Source organism: Sphaeramia orbicularis, chromosome 14, assembly GCF_902148855.1.
Source record: "Sphaeramia orbicularis chromosome 14, fSphaOr1.1, whole genome shotgun sequence".
Taxonomy (NCBI): domain Eukaryota; kingdom Metazoa; phylum Chordata; class Actinopteri; order Kurtiformes; family Apogonidae; genus Sphaeramia; species Sphaeramia orbicularis.
This window is the reverse complement of record NC_043970.1, coordinates 11,764,787-11,777,271: the sequence shown is the minus strand read 5'-3', so window position 1 is coordinate 11,777,271 and position 12,485 is coordinate 11,764,787. Positions and strand designations below refer to the sequence as shown.

The 12,485-nt window shown below is 34.8% G+C and overlaps 1 long non-coding RNA gene across 1 annotated transcript; it reads right to left on the bottom strand.

Moving 5' to 3' along the window:
- Positions 1 to 11,272: 11,272 nt before the first annotated feature.
- LOC115432499 (uncharacterized) lies at positions 11,273 to 12,250 on the bottom strand. The gene is made up of 3 exons (XR_003937215.1): positions 12,203 to 12,250; positions 11,692 to 11,755; positions 11,273 to 11,454 (listed from the first exon to the last, which is right to left on the bottom strand). It is a non-coding gene; the product is annotated as an uncharacterized LOC115432499 (long non-coding RNA).
- Positions 12,251 to 12,485: the final 235 nt, after the last annotated feature.

Sequence of the window (12,485 nt, the reverse complement as noted above, 5' to 3'; positions counted from 1 at the left end):
TCCCTCCATTTACTTAATTAATGATGTATTACTGTAATATCCATCTATCCATCCATCCATCTATCCATCCATCCATCCATCCATCCATCTCTATATAAATGTTTATGAAATGTTCTTGATTCACAGTGGGATTGTGTCCTGTGTTGAATCTCATGAGAAAGAGCAGCTCCTCTGTTTTTCTTTACACATTTCACAAATGTACAAGCATTGTGCTAATCAAATGTGTACAGCTGACCACATCAGTTTTAGACTTATGGGCCTGATTTAGTAAGATAAAAAATAATAAAAATAAATAAATAAAAATAGTTGGTGCAAATGTGCTTGCTTGTGCTAAAAATGTGCGTGCTATTGATTTGCGAGTCAAGGGTGATCAACTAATATTGCCTGTGCAAACGATAACAGGCACAAAGTCTTAGAGACCACCCTATTTAAATGAGAATTTTGCATGTGCCACTGGTTGTCATCATGGAGACAGTACCCTGTAATTAAAACTGCTCTGGGATACGCCAGTACTCATGAATATGAAGTTACTCTTTTATCACACTGAGGAGTGGATATATGGATTTATTAGTGAAATAAATAGTTTATCTCTGTATGTCGCTCTGTATGGCGAATGAAAACTTTTAAGCCCGTGGGCATGATAAGAAAACCCCATCCTCTTATATAGTTCATTAGTAGGGTGACCAGGTGTCCCACTTTGTTCGGGACTGCACAACATTATAACCATTTTTTCCACATCCTGCAAATTGAGACGATGTCCCACATTTGATTGGCTCTGGCTCTCCAATGTGCAGGACAGTCGCCTTTCGCTAAACATGACTTTCATTCTATAGTGGAGACAGCGCTATCACTATTGGCTGTGTCCGCTGTCAGTCAACGAACATACAGTGGGGTCAGGAGTCCATCAGCCCGTCACCGGTGTCCTCCTGAGCTCCACCCACTGACACACAGAAAACAAAGGGAAAAGCCACAGACACCGACATGCAAATATTGGTGGTAACCATGGAAACTCTGCACAAAAAATGAAGATGCAACTACAGAAAAGAATGAGAAAATGTTTCTACTTGGGTGAAAACAGTGGGGGATGATTCACAGAGGGTATTCTGTGAACTATGTCAAACTTATTTCTCCATCGTGCATGGAGGCAAGTATGACTTGATGCGACACACTGTATGTCTGTGACGTTTGGGTAGATTTGATCCATATTCCCTTTAAATATTTTTAAGTTTGGAGTTTGAACTGAGACACAACAAACCAACAAATATGCTTTTGTTAAGTATGTGGATATTTATTTTTTGACAGGTTGGCTGGAAGTGGAAACAGCTGTTATAATGTTGTCAGTTATGCCTTTTTGTTTTATTGCACATAGATGAGTTTACCTTTGAGGGTTGAGAATATGTACTCAAATAAAAAAAAAGCTGATTTTCTAAAAGTAAATAAATATTTGCATCTACTCCCAATAATTTTGCATGTTCTGGCAGAAACGCCCATATTGCACATTCATCAAGGCAAACACGCTAAATGGGTTGCGTGAGCTATTTTGCCCATTTGAGAGGTGCAACCCTCTGTGTATCTTGTTAGTAGATAAGCTTCAACGTGTTTTTGCGTGTGCAGTCAAGTTTGTGCATGTTTTTACACATGCAAACCTTTAGCAAATCAGGCCCTTTGTGTTTTGTTTTGTTTTGTTTTAACTCTTTCCTTCTATCTCCAAAATCAGTATGAGCCCATACAGCAGGTTTATTTAATAACACAAAGTCTGATGGGAAGTTAATTGTTCATTTGTACCAATGCTGAATGATGCAGGGAAGATTTTGGTTTCTAATTTCTTCTGGTTTACCTTTTCAAATGACAGTATGGATTATGTGATTGGCACCATCTTCTGGTCAAAACTAATCACTGCATTACCTGAAGATTTGTTCCATTACTGGTCTTTGCCAGACATGTGGTAAACACGCCCCTTCCCCTAAGTCTCTACAGGTCTGAGGTAAATGCAGAGGTAGTGAGGACAGTCATACGTTGTTAAACTGTAAAACTGACAAAAGAAAAATCAGCGAAAACCTTATAGAGACAAATTTAACAAAGATGCCAGGGAAAGGTATTGTCAACATTCAACAACATTGATCCATACGAGGTAGCAGCTGGAGAGCCGACACTGCACTGGTACCTCCAACCTCATCCATCAATATTACCAACTATCTTGTGTATAGTATAAGTGCATACACAATACATTTGATGAGTTCAGAAACTATAGGTCTCTTGAAGCTCATTGATATTTCTCCTTTGACAATCAAAACTGCACACTTCTGTGGTTTCATCTTAGCTGTGTGGGGCTACAGGAAACAGGAAACAGTTGGATGTGTTCAAACTGTTCCGTTCACACCCAGTGTTGTTTCTAGTGTCTGAAAAAGTGCACACATTCACACTAGTGTTACTGCACGCCATTGTGACTGAAACTACTTGCACATACTTATCTTATGTTGCACTATTGTTATGCAGTTTGGATTGTTACAGTTTGGACCATTGTTATGCACTCTGCATCATTGTTACACAGTTTGCACTTTAGTTATACAGTTGTCGAAATGGGACCTACATTTGGTTTACATCACAGGTGTCAAACATGCGGCCCAGGGGCCAAATCCGGCCCGCCAAAGGGTCCAATCCGGCCCCTCGGACGAATTTGTGAAATGCAAAAATTATAATGAAGATATTAACAATCAAGGATGTGAAAATCATTTTAGGTTAATTCAATCTGAAGTGGGTCAGACCAGTAAAATACTATCATAATAACCCATAAATAATGAAAAACGCAAAAAAAAAAATCTTTTTTTTTTGTGTAAAAAAGTAAAGTTACACAAAAATGTTCATATTTACAGATTATCCTTTTACAAAAAATGTGAATAACCTTAACAAATATGAAATTTCTTAAGAGACGTATGTAGAATTGTACCAATATTCTGCCTGTTACCAAATATTTTGTGTATTTGTAGATCCACTGTGATCTGTAAGTTATGATGCACATGTATAAATGATAAACTAAGGCGTAATATTGTTAAAATTACACTTATTTTTCTTAAGAATTTTCAGGTTGTTCATGTTTGTTCATGTTATGTTCAAGTACAATTCGTTGATGTGAATATTTTCATTACGGAATTTTACTTTTTTCACTCAAAAACAGAGAAAACTGTGGTGTTGACTTTATTTCTTAGTTCTTATCCTATTATTTATATTATTTTACTGGTTCGGCCCACTTTAGATCATATTAGACTGAATGTGGCCCCTGAACTAAAATGAGTTTGACATCCCTGGTTTACATACTGTTTATTCATAAAAAAGGAAATACTCAAGATCACAACCGTTTTGTAAAATGAAAATATACATAGTTTATTGTTAAAGCACTACACTACAAAATATGGAAAATTCATGACCAGACAACTTTCCTCTGCAGCCTCCTGTTTCCCCTCATCAGTCTGTAGCTGACCACATTCTGCAGCCTCCTGTGTTCCCTCAGCACTGTCATGTTTTTCAGCATCTCCTGTCTCAGCCGCTTGTGGTGCGTTGGTGTTTCTCAGCTGTGTGCGGTTACTTCTTCTGGCAGAGCGTGCAGTGTCTGTGGGTCTGATGTCAGTGTGGCCCAGATACAGGGATGGAGCCCAGTGTGGGTCAGCCTCCATTATCTCATAAGCAGTTCCTCCAATAACATTAGAATTTGAATACATTGTAAAGTGCTGTACATCATTTCCCTTTGAATTCACAGTTACTTCTAAACTGTCATTAGTCTAGTTCATAAAGTAGTAGTGGCAGTCAAACGTATGTGCTTGAAAGTGAAATAAAAATAAGGTGAAAAGGCTGATGTGAATGTGATGTGCATTCTGAACTACCGTCATATAAGACTGTGCTCAGCAAATGAAATTTAATAAGATTTAACAAGACTAGATCAGTCAAGGTGCACTGCCCTCCCTCTGTGTTGTTTACCTGAGTAACAAATAACAACGGTAAAATACATCAGCTCTAGCAAACTTTACAGGTCAGACAATCACCCTATCACTTTGCCTTTGCAAAAGCAAAAAAAAAAAAAAAAAAAAAAAAAAAAAAACACGGTTGAAGTTTTTGTTGCTTTGAAGGTTGGAACAATTGAGAACAAGAATGTGTTTACTGATAGCTACAGTAATGGTGACTTTATATACAGTATATATAATTTGCAGAATATTTTGTGCAATTTATGCCAGAGATGGAAGACACATTATATACATTATATACTCTGACCACTGCACATTAAAAATCAGACTTTATTTTGTTAGTTGTTCCAAATGTAACTTCAGCCTTACTTAGTTATTATTTTTTATGCTGTTTAAATTGTATGTCTCTATTGCAGTATTATTATTAGTATTGCCATATGCCATATTTGCATGGATTATTGTTGGTCACAATCACTTTCATTAGTAATTAGTAAGTTTATGTTACAAATAGATTTTTCTCCAAATCATATGTAAAAAATATTTCACACACATTTCATCCTACACTTGTGCCTACATTTATCCAAACTAGTTAGTGATCTGAGGCAACTGAAGCCTGTAAAACTGCTCTTGACTGTAACTGTCACAGCAACAATACTTGTATTAAAAGAAGTGAAAAGATGTTGATGGTCTGATGGTTTCATTTTTAGCTTTGCCTACAGTGTGGGACAGCGGTAAGACACACAAACGACTATTGTGCTGTACTCATATATGAACACACTGTCCATGTTCAATTTGATGAAATGTTTATTTTAGGAAAATAAAGCGAAAACTGCATAACAATTCCCATGCCTAAGGCTAATGACGTTCATTTTGTCTTCTGGTAATATAATTATACTTTTCTTTTTATTTTTGTCTGGCAAGAAGGTAACATCAAAAAACTGTCACTTGTATGAACAAAAGAAAAAAGAAAAGTATAATTCCGATGCCTGACAACAAGACTTAAAAGCTGTTATATCAAAAAAGTGAGTGCAAGAAAGGATAAAAAAACAAATGGGGAGCAGGAAATAATGTACTAAGTTAATTCTACTACTCAATGATACAGAAATGAGGGTATTTTTTAATACAGACAAATAAAAATAGGGTTTAGACGACTACATTCTGATCACGAGGGGTTCTGGTTCTCCTCGTATTTGTTATCACTTTAACGTCAGAGTAGACGATGTCATCCTCACGGTTCTCTGAAACTGAGAGAAACAAATGAAATGTATCTGACACAAGAGACATTTGCTGTATTCTAAAAAAAGAAATGTTTTCTAAATCCTTATTGTGTTAATATTATGGAGCATGTAAATGATTGAGATGCAGGAACTACAAATATAAGATTTCAAACATTAGAATTGACAGAATATACCTATACATTTTATTTTCTAGGATGTCCGGGGTTAATAACTTAATGTGTTTTATACACAGCGCTTAAAAAATTATTAGATCACCACCCATGTAAAGTTCATGTCACAGCCACCTTAAATTAACAACATTGGTAGTTATTAAAATCATTTTAAAAAAAATCTATAATGGTTAGATTAGATGGTACTTTAGTGATACTTTGGGCAGAGCCCTCAGGAAATTGAGGTTCCAATAGCAGCACAACAGTGAATATACTCGCACAAGAAATACCACAAGAAAAATAGAAAAACAATAACCCTAAAAACAGTAGTGGAAAAAATAGGCACACTGGAGAGTACTAGAAGAAACAATAAAGTATTAATAATAAAGTAATAATAACTAGCTCATTATGTTCTAATATTATAATATGATACATATATATATATATGTATATATATATATATATATATATATATATATATATATATATATATATATATATATATATATATATATATATATATACACTGAACAAAAATATAAATGCCCCACTTTTGTTTTTGCTCCCATTTTTCATGAGCTGAACTCAAAGATCTAAAACTTTTTCTATGTACACAAAAGGCCTATTTCTCTCAAATATTGTTCATAAATTTGTCTAAATCTGTGTTAGTGAGCACTTCTCCTTTGTCCTTTGCTGAGATAATCCATCCACCTCACAGGTGTGGCATATCAAGATGCTGATTAGACAGCAGGATTATTGCACAGGTGTGATTTAGGCTGGCCACAATAAAAGGCCACTCTAAAATGTGCAGTTTTACTGTATTGGGTGGTCCAGGGGGGTCAGAAAACCAGTCAGTATTTGGTGTGACCACCATTTTCCTCACACAGTCAAAACTTGTGACATCTGTGGTATTGTGCTGTGTGATAAAAACTGCACATTTTGGAGTGGCCTTTATTGTGGCCAGCCTAAGGGCACACCTGTGCAAAATCCTGCTGTCTAATCAGCATCTTGATATGCCACACCTGTGAGGTGGATGGATTATCTCTGCAAAGAAGAAGTGTTCACTAACACAAATTTAGACAGATTTGTGAACAATATTTGAGAGAAATAAACCTTGTGTGTACACAGAAAAAGTTGTAGATCTTTGAGTTCAGCTCATGAAAAATGGGAGCAAAAACAAAAGTGGTGCGTTTATATTTTTGTTCAGTGTATATATGTCGAGGCCCGAAACGGAATCTGGCCCGATTCAGAATCGGGCCGGCCCAGAATAGAATTCTATTCTAGGCCGGCCTAGAATGGAATCCTGCTGCTATAATGTTATTTTATACCATGTTTAATGCAAATGATCCATAATTCCATAATTTGTCATAATTTACATTTTCAGTCTTACATACCTTGATAACTATTGTCAATTTCAGTCGATTCCACTGTACCATATATTGGTGGGGAGTACCACTAGGTTCTATTTGTAAATAAAGTGTATAATAGTTTACAATTAAAATGTTGTTTGTTTCATTTTTTTTTCACATACAGTCTACTCTCGTTATACCGCCAACTTCCGTTCACGGCCAAATTGGCGGTATAGCGAAAATGGCGTTACAACGGGTTGCGTCCATAATGTGCATGTCTTTACTATATGATGTCTATGCTGCCTCCGTTAAACCCGTCTAATGCGTTTCTAAATAAATTTTGATTCTGTTATGTTGTAAGGCAGGGATCGGCAACCTTTAACACTCAAAGAGCCATTTCGACCCGGTTTCCACGGAAAAGACAACACTGGGAGCCGCACCTCGGAGGTGCCACGGCGGCGCACCTCGGAGGTGCTGCGCCACTGGCGGTATAACGGTCGGGAAATCAATGGTATAAGTGTTGTTTGTGCATGGAACTGGGCTGGCGGATGGCGATAAGCGGAAATGGCGGTATAACGGCGGGCGGTTTAATGAGAGTAGACTGTATTTGCAAATTCCATGTATTGATTTTTGTAATAATTTAGATCATTTGCATTAAACATGGTATAAAAATAACATTATAGCAGCAGGATTCCATTCTAGGCCAGCCTAGAATAGAATTCCATTCTGGGCCGGCCCGATTCTGAATCGGGCCAGATTCCGTTTTGGGCCTCGACATATATATATATATAAATATATATATATATATATATATATATATATATATATATATATAGTATATATATATATATATATGTATATATATATATATATATATATATATATATATATATCATATATAACATACTTAATAGTTATAATTAAAGGATAAAATTATATTAAAGTGACAACTGTAACAGTGGTCATAACAGTGATATATTAGGAATACATAATATGATGATAATGATAATAATAATAAATAATAATAATAATAATAATACACCAGTATGTAGAAGCAAATGATATTTTAATATAAAAATTGTGATGCCAACAACTAAACATTTTTATCAGATTAATCACAGGGTTTCTGTGGATTAATCTAATTATAATTTAATATTGTGATTAGTCAAAATCATCCTCATATATAAATGTATTGCCTTCCTGAACACACACAAAAAAAAATAGTTTTACTGGTTGAATGTTATGTTTGATTAATGTGTGATTTCTCAGAGAAGCCCAGTGAGCTCAAATTTGGGAGTAAAAGGTGAATTCAGTGTGAAATTCCTCATTCCTGCATGTCCAAACCAAACACTGAAAGCTGTCCATATTAAAGTCCATATTAAAGCCCGTCATGAAGGTAGAAGTTCTCTGAGACAAATACAGACAGGTGGTTCTAATATATGAGTTAAGTGCTGTACTAACTTTGAGGATGAAGACCTGGTGGTTAGAACCTTTTTCACTTACCTTCATTAACAGAACTGGGTGTTGTTTTCTCACGTAAACGTTTGATGCCAAGAAGCAGAGCCAGCATAATAAGTAGAATGACAGCACTAATTATTATAATCACCGTCACAAGAGGGAAGTCAGTGGATTCTGGAAAACAAGCAAACCCAAATAAGAAATGGTCCAGATACCCCATTGTGGGAGCTGTCAAGATAAATAAATATATTAAAACACTCTACCTTCACAGCTGGTTAGATGGATAACTGATGTACGTGTGCTCACACTGTTTTGAAACTGACACGTTAGCTTTCCATTCAGTTGACCATTTAATCTAATGGTAATGTTGGATGGGGCGTCCTGGTTCGTTCCCTGTGTGGTGGACGTGCAGCTGCTGGGACAGTGGCTGTGGACGTACGTCTGCATCAGCAACTGGCCGTCCAAGTACAAAGTGAACTGTCCATTCTGTCCATCAGAGGAGCAGGTGACCGTCATGTGATCTGGTGATGAACATGTCTGAGACACAGTTGGCTCTGACACAGGAGCTGCAGGATAAATATATATTCACCTTTACACCACTGATCCCAGTACAATGTCAAGTTCACTGCTTTTTCTGGTCAAGTTTGACATTTGTTTAACCTTCCGGTATCTGGGTAGCATATTATGCACACTTTAAACTTCACATTATAAAAAGTCATATTATTTTTCACAATTTGCATCAGGTCAGAATTCAAACGTTGTTCATTTTTGCATGATTTTTAAAATTCTGACCCTGCCACTAAAATCAGCACATGATAAAAAATGGGAAATAACTGCACTAGCACCCTTCTCTGAAGTGAACAAAAAATGTGCATTGACACTTTTTAGCATGTAACATTTGACCTAGCACAAAAAAATAATACTGCATATTAACCAGTGTTGCTGTTAATCATTGATATATGCCAGGCTGCAAAAAACCCAAACAATGTAATCTAATTTTCATGTATATCACAAAAAAATGCATAAAAATATATGTCTTGTTTACATTACAAACAAGGCATTTAAAAGGTTTAAAAATATGACAATTATTGAGTATTTGGTATTTTTGCTTATGGCTAAAGCTGATGAAATAATAATAAAAAAAAAAAAATCAAAAAAAAAAAATCATCAAGTTAAAGACAAACTGTATGACAGTCATTCTGACATTCCTATCACACTGTGCAGATCACACACTTGTACATTGCAAACTCACTGATCAATTATGTACAAACTAGAACACTGAGGTCATCAAACGCAGGGTTACTAGCGACTCCCAGAAATATTACAAAGAAAATGGGGGACGCAGCCTTTACTAACTATGCACCAAAGTTATGGAATACAATTCCAAAAGACATTAGAGAAGCCAGTTCACTGAATATATTTAAAACCAAATAAAAAACATTTTTATTCTCATCAGCCTTTGAAAGGAGATAAAAATGGGGTCACAATTCAGGAACCAGGAATGTGCGGTTTTCATTTTTATTTTATTTTATTGTATTTCTGTTTTTATTTTTTATTTTATTGTATTTCAAATTTCATCTTGTTTTTATATTTATTTATATATTATTGTATTTCTAATCAAATCTTAATGTATTTTAATATTGTATTTTTTCAATCAGTGTGAAACACTTTGGGCTACAATTTCTGTATGAAAGGTGCTATACAAATAAAGTTTATTATTATTATTATTATTATTATTATTATTATTATTATTAAGGAAGGACCTCTGTGGGTGGGAAACCCAGGGGTTAATTAAACTGTCTTTTAACATCTTTCTGTTTTTGATTGTGGGTCACTTCATGGCATGTAACCAGGGACTCACAGTCAAAACTTACTTCAGTTCATGTTAATGGGGAAAAAACGACCCCCCCCCCCAAAAAAAAAAAAAAAAAAAAAACCTCTGTTGCTAAAACCCAACTACAGATACTTTTTTAGTCATAAATTTTGAAGTTTGCCTTTTTGTTATTGTTTGTATGTGCACTGTAAGCATACCAAACTGTTCATAATATGTTACAATATGTTATAATATGTATTCTGAAAAACAAAGTCTGCACATGAAAAGTCAATATATATTTTACAGCAATCAAAGGTTACAAGTACAAACACCTGGTCTACAAAAATATAATCAAAAGACATGAACACACAAACATATTTTGTATCTTTGAAACCCTAAAAAATCTTAGACCTTAACAAGTTCCGACAATATGAATTTAAATAAATGTTGGTTATGTGGCCGATTTCCAAAACAGGAAAATAGATTCACACAATGCATGGAATAAATGAGGGTTAACCCTCATTGTTTTTCTTTATGTCAAACTAGTTAAACTAGAGGCATCAACCAGTTCACCAAAACCGCACTGATTCATGTGATATACTTTGTAGAAAAGATTCCACACACTACTTACTAATATACTATACAGTATATGCTACATGAAATTACAGTGGAACTAAAGATAAAAATTGATTTCAAATGAATTTATGTATGGTTTTAATCTGAATTTTTAAAAAATCTTTTATAATATACTAGAGTGTTGACCCGTGGGGATCCACGGGTTCTAGATGTGGTAGTTTTTATGCTGTTGTGTATTCGTGCATGTTGAACCGCATTTGTTCAGCAGTCACTCCCAAAATTTTCTGGGTACAGCAACATGATTGTAAGACTATTGTATTCCAAAATTACTAATATCTCCCAAAACATTGCTCCTATTAACTTGCCGTTTTCACTAGTCTGTTCCTTCACCAAAAATATGTACATATGACAAACTGCAGCTCTTTCCAGGTTTCATGTGAATCCACGGACACACACACACACACACGCACGCACACACACACACACACACACACACACACACAGAGTTCACTCGGCTTCTTAATATAGGTAATATAATATAAATACATAATAATATAAAACTGTTATTCTTTGTTTCTCATGTGATGATCTTACCTTGTACGTCCAGATGCATTTTGACTTTGCACAATAGAGTTCCATTAGGTCCATAACTGCTCAACTCATAATCTCCAACATCTTTCTTCATTAACTTGTCAAATTTAAATGTTCCATTTTTGTTGAATGAATAATTTTTGTGCTCCTCATCTTTATGCTTAACCTCATTATTGACAATGTTCAAAATTGTCTTTGTATTATTTATTGTCAGACTGATCCTTGTACTTTCACCAGTGGGTAGGCGAAGAAATAGTGGCTCTCCGAGAACTCCAATACACCACAGAGCTCCACAGCGTCCAGATAAATCACATTCTATTGACTCTGTGGGGGAAGAAGAAGTATAAAAGCATTTAAAATACACAGAACCTCTTCACAATGACTGCGTAGTACTTCATAGTATTTCAGCTTTTCATTTATGTATTTATTTATTTAACTTATTTATTATCACAATAATAATTGCATGATAAACCTGTACCGAAATAACAATAATGGAACATAATTTAAATATTAAATTCTAGTGATATCCTATTCCAACAGAACAGTCACATTGGTGTGTACCTTTTGTCTGAGCCATTGCTGCCAGAACCATGATGATCATGTACAGTGAAAGCATCATTTTTTACTATAAAAAAAAAAGTTAAAAAGTTAAAACATTTTTGTGTATATGTTGATAATTTGTCGGAATTTAAAATATATTTCAGACATGTTGAAGTGTTCTTTCCATACATGCCAGAAATAGCAAATCCAGTTTCCATTACGTGTTAAATTATCTTTTTTTGCTTGTTTTGTTTGTTTTTTTTAATTCAAATGAAAAAGACTGAATAACATAATAACAAACTGAATAACAACTGAATAACAAACTCCATAATGTACAGCTTTACTACAATGTGCTGTTTATTTCTTGAGGGACACAATATTTTTATCCATGTATAAAGGACATATATAGTATTTTCTCACAGATGTAATAATTTAGAATAATTTAAAATCATTTGGAATTACAAAACCACATTAGTAGCTGAATATTTCACACTAACACAGTGACACATGAATGAAGAACAAGCTCACTCACCTTCTCACTAGGAGGTTTTCTTTGTGGCTTTGTAACTGACCTGTGAAATTTTCCACTGAGAGCCCACTCACTTATCTGCTCTTTCTGTTTTGTTGTGTAGACTGAGGAGAGGAGGAGTTTTTTTTCTACCCAGTTAACCACTAATGGGTATAAATGCACTTTTTTTCACACTAGTCATACACTGATCACTAAGTTCACCAACATCATATCACTGGCTGACATTTTGCAGCTCGTCTATATGTATATAGTCTGTATAGTTTTTATTACTATTAATATATTATTA